This window comes from Fukomys damarensis, unplaced genomic scaffold, assembly GCF_012274545.1.
Source record: "Fukomys damarensis isolate Sample0158 unplaced genomic scaffold, DMR_v1.0_HiC HiC_scaffold_5, whole genome shotgun sequence".
NCBI lineage: Eukaryota > Metazoa > Chordata > Mammalia > Rodentia > Bathyergidae > Fukomys > Fukomys damarensis.
Window position 1 is genome coordinate 79,374,941 of NW_022900917.1, and position 5,466 is coordinate 79,380,406.

Genomic DNA, 5,466 nt, shown 5'->3' on the forward strand with positions numbered 1-5,466 from the left:
TAAAGACTTTGTTTCTGTGTTCCTCACTCATATGTATTCCTTTCCCTCATCCTTCCACTTACCTCCCCTTTGGACCTTTTCTTCCTATTTCACATTATCTATTGTACATTTCTACCCTTATTTACACTTTTGCGGACCTGGGATTTAGCTCAGTGGTTCTAGCACCAGACTCGCAAGTTCAAGGACCCAAGTTCGATCCCTGTATCAAAAAACAACAACAACAACAAAAAAAAAAAAGACAGAGAACTTATTTACACTTTTGGTTTCTCACACCAGAGAAACTATTTGGTATTCACACATGTGTGTTCTATTCATTTCACATAAGAGCATGGCCTTGATGTACGTACATTTAGCTATAAATGTCTCTAGTTTCTCACACTTTATAACTGAATAGTATTCCATTTTATATTAAAAAAAAATTTCTTTATCCATTCTCCAGTTGATGGGCAATGGGGTTGTTTCTATTGCTTCTTTCTTTTCTTTCTTTCTTTTTTTTTTTTTTTTTCTGGTACCAGAGATTAAGCTCAGGATCTTGCTCTTGTGAGGCAAGGGTGGTGAGCTAAATCTCCGGCCCTTGAACATTATTTTCATGTTTATTTGCTATTTCTACTTCTTTGTATTAGCAATATCTGTTCATTTCCCATAACTATTTTTGGATCAGATCTTTAAATTTCGGTGGTCTGATTTTTTTTTCAAGTTCTATAGTCTAGATAGTAGTCCTGAGGAACTGTTAGTAAAACTTTTTTCCCAAATTGTGGCTTGTCTCTTCAAGTTGTTCCTGTTTTCTCTTGCTGTGCAGAAACTTTTTAATAAGATGAGATCCCAGTTATTGATTCTTTGTGCTAGTTCCCATGAAGCTAAGGTTTTGTTCATGGCATCTTTTCTAGCACCAGTATCTTCTAGAGTTCTACCTAACCTCTCATCCAGCCGATTTAGTGTTTCTGTTTCAATGTTTAGAACTTTCATCCATTTTGATATTAGTTTAGTGCATGATGAGAGATAAAGATCTAGCTTTACCTTTTGGCAAATCAAAATCCAGTTTTATTTTTGATATGTGCACTGCTGCAGCTGCTGCTGCAACCCATGGTCTCATACCTTCTGGTCAAATGCGCTAGCACTGACCCCCACACCAGGACTGACATTATATCTACATTTGGAGACAGTCTATTCCCGATACATTAAAATCTAAGACTAACTTGAGAGCAAATGTCTATTTAACTCCTCTGAATTGCAGAAAGATGAATTTGTTATTGATGAAGAATATTAATTACTGAAAACAATGTTGAACTTTACCTCATTAGCCACAATGAGCATATTTTAAGCAAAGTTAGATTTCTTCTTAAATCTTTTTTGACTTAGTTTGTTAGAGCCATGGGTAGTACCTAATATTTACATTCTCAATGATGAATGAACTGTATTGTATACCTAAAATATACCAATAAGCTCAATGAAAAAGAAAAAAAAAGATAGTTTCCAAAACTGCCTCCATGCTATTAACTGGTCTCAGACTGTAATCCAGCCTGTCAGTATCCTGCTATTTTCTCAGTTTTTTGTCTGCATATTTTGCATATTAAGTGTGGCCGATATGAGCAGCATATCCTAACAATTTAAAATAACCTAAAGTGTTTGTCTACTGTGATTTTAAATTATCTCATCCGCAAATGTCAGTGGAAATATTCTTATGTACTCTGCTAAATTTGAGACTTGCACAACGATCTGATCATTACTCTTGAGCCAACAATTTTGTAATGCATTCCAGGGTATCCTATTAGATTTTTCCTGGTTAAAGAATACTCAAGAACAATGAAACACAATACTATCAATGTTTATAAGAAGAATATATCATTATAATGATTTGGAGAACAGTATTACTTTCAATGAATAAACTTTTTTAAGTTCTAGTAGTTTTCTTTGTTATTTCTCTATTCTCTATTTCACTTATTTTTTATCTTTTGGGGAGTACCAGAGATCGAACTTGGGTCCTTCTGCTTGTGAAGCAGGCAGTGGCACCACTGAGCTAAATCCCTGGTTATTTCATTTATTTTTACTCTGCTCATTATTGCATTTTTGTTGTCAGTTTAATTTGTATTTCTTTTTGTTTCTTCATATAAAAATTAGCTTATGTAATTGAGTTATTTTTATTGTTTTAGTAAAGGCCCATACAGCTTTTAGTTCTCTGAACACTCATTTTGCTGTAACCCATGTTTTTAGTGTTTTGGTTTTTACTTTCATTGGTTTCAAAGTATTTTCTAAGTTTTCTTGAGATTTGTTACTTCATGTATTTATGTTTTACATCCTTGTGACTATGCCAATTTTCTATGTGTTAATAGTTTCTAATTCTATCCTATTGTGGCCAAGAGTTTTAGGTTCATTGACAATTTTTGTGGCCTAATATATAATCTATGTTGGGGAGTATTTTATACGAATTTGAAAAGTATCAGCTTTCTGCTGTTATTGGTGGATTTTTCTGTAGATAAATATACAATGCTTATTTTAGAAAGTAGTGTTGGTCAAATCTTCTATCTCATTGATTTTTCCATAGAGTGGAATCATTATTCATTATTTAAAGTGGGCTTCTGAAGAACCAACTATTATTGCTGATTTGATTGTTTCTCCCTTCAATTTTATCAGTTATTTTTAATGTACCTGGGGGGTCTGTAGAAAGAATCATATATAATTTCTACATCTTTTGGATCCTTTTAAAGTGTTGAGAATGCATAATATCTTTCCTTTTCATTTAAGTTTTTAAAGTGTGTCAAGTCTGGTGGTCATTTCATTTATCCTCTGAATACTATATGTAATGAAGTTTTTGTATCTATTTTTATGTATAAAGTTCTCAATCTATTTCTATAATTGAATCAAGTGAGTCTCCTAGACATTATATAAAATGGTTTTTAAAAATGTACTCTGCTATGCATTTACAGTGAATATGAATAAGAAAAAGCTTCTGAATTTTTTGCTATTTATTTTCTCTATGTCTCAGGTCCTTTTTATTCCCCGATTCCTCCACAAATGTATTTTCTTGGGGAATATTTTAATTGTCATTTTATATTCTATAAAGTTTTCTGCTTGAGTACCCTGGGAATTATAGTCACAATCTTAGTTGAAGATAATTTAATTTGTATAAATACAAACAAGTTCAACTACACGCTGAAATATGGCTGTCATATATTTCTGTTCCTAAAACTATATATAATCATTGTTACAGATTACATTTTATATGCAACAATTTGATCATCACCTAGAATAATTTGATTTATGAATTGTCTTTTAATTAGGGTGACAAATGCGGCCAAAATGCCTTTACTGTCATTTACATGTACCTGTGTTGCTATCTCTCCAGAGTTTTCTTCTTCATATTAATTGATCCACTGCATGATGTCCACCAGCCCAGCAGCTTTATTTAGAGCAGGACCAAGCTCTCTTACATTTTACCTAAAAGCATTTACTTTCTCTTCCATTTTTTGAATTGCAGATTTGCTGCATAGGATTCTTTGGTTGCTATATAACTTTCTTGGAGTAATTTCACTATGTCATCTTTTAGCTTTCTGATTTTCATTCTCTTCTCTTTTTCTTGCTTCCTTAATCCTTCACTCTCTTCTCTCCTCCTCTTCTGCGGCCAGGGGTGGGTGGTTAAATTGAACAAAGCTTCACTGTTCTTACCACAAATCAGTCTTATCTAGTAAGCAAGGGTTTTTCAGATAGCTGCAAGCTTTCTGTTCGATTTGAGAAAATCTGTTTCTATTTGTTTCCTATGCTTTCCTTGATTTTGTGGAGAGGCAGATATTGGAGTTTCTTAGGTACAAAGTAGCAACCTCCATTTCATGGCAAAAAATATAGCTATAAGAGAGAAGAGGTAAGATTCAGAGCTACACTACAGACAGAAAGCATAATGGTTTTCTAGGTTCCTTCCAGGCAACAGGGGCTGGCTGAGACCTTGAATGACCCTCAGGGACTTCTGAAAGTAACTGGATTTCAAGAATTTTCATTTCAGGTTCAATTAATACATTTTATTTTAATGTTCTGAAGGTCTTGCAGATTTCCCCCCTTGTAAAAATAAAACAAACACATCATAGAAAATCTGTAAGATGTACAAACTTGAAAAGAAATAAAAACAATTATTCTTAATAATTAACTATTTTTCTAGTTAAGGAGTATTCTTTCTATATTTTGTTTACATAATCACAACATTCTCTAGATAGACGTTTGCATAATGTTAATTTTCACTTATGAAAGTGTTGGGCAGAGCATTTTTCTATTAATAAACTTGTTTAAATTCTAGCTGGTAGCTATATGTGATATAACATCAAGCAGCCATTGAATTTAGTTACCATAAAAATGTGTTATTTCCTACATTGTAGCAGTATAATTTTAATCTCCAGGTTTAAACATTTAAATATTTCAATTATGTAGTTTATTTAGATTATCTCCTTTCCTAGTTACTTTCTTATTGCTGAGATGAAATACCTGGCACCTACAAGGTAAAAGGCAAAGATTTATTTTGGCTCACAGCTTGCAGAGGTTTCTAACTATGGTTGCTCAAAGGCAAGCCATCATGAGAGGACACTGCAGAGGAGAAACAGTCCATGGTAGGCAGGCAGAAAAAAACAGCAAGCAGCAGCCTTGAGCCTCTTTCTCCCTTTTATTCTATTCAGGGTACAGATCCATTGGTTGGTACCATCTACAGCCTGGATAGGTCTTCCCATTGTCCATACCCAGAACTATACCAAATCAATCAGTGAACTTATTTAGTTATTACACACCCTGAATTCATATTTATACAGCCTAGATCCAACCACCTTCAAAAATCCCTACCTATGAGGCTTTGGGAGGATATCTAGAATCTGTGCAAGTCATATCATCTTCATTATCTTGATTATTACAAGTAATATTGCTATTGGTTTCATTATGAATTCTGACTTTATAAAATTTGGGTGTTGATGCTTAATGCTAGCACCTAGAAAATGAATTGCAAAATAGATTTTTGAGTCAAAGGGTGACCATAATTCGGGGGCTAATCCAATGTTACTCACTTCCTTGTGAAAATAGGAATTTGAATACATACAGGCATTAGAGGTGTGTGGCTTAGTGGAAGAGCATGTGAGGATGCAAAGAGAAGGTGACCAACCACCAGCAAGTGAGGAACAGCCTCAGGAGAGACACAAGCAGCTGACATTTTGACTTGGACACCTGTCTCCAGACATCTAAGAAAATACGTTTTCACTATGTAAACTGCTCAGTGTGTGGTAGTGTGTTATGGATCTACTTCTAGAAAACGAGTATGAGAGGTGTGATGTACTCCTTTGTACATATTCATAATTAGTGATCCACTCACAATGTGAAGAATAGCATTTTGGGGGTACAAAATAGAACCAATAAACCAATAGAATGATATTTTAAAAACTCAGAATATATTTTAAGCATATATATATATATATATATATATATATATATATAATATACAAC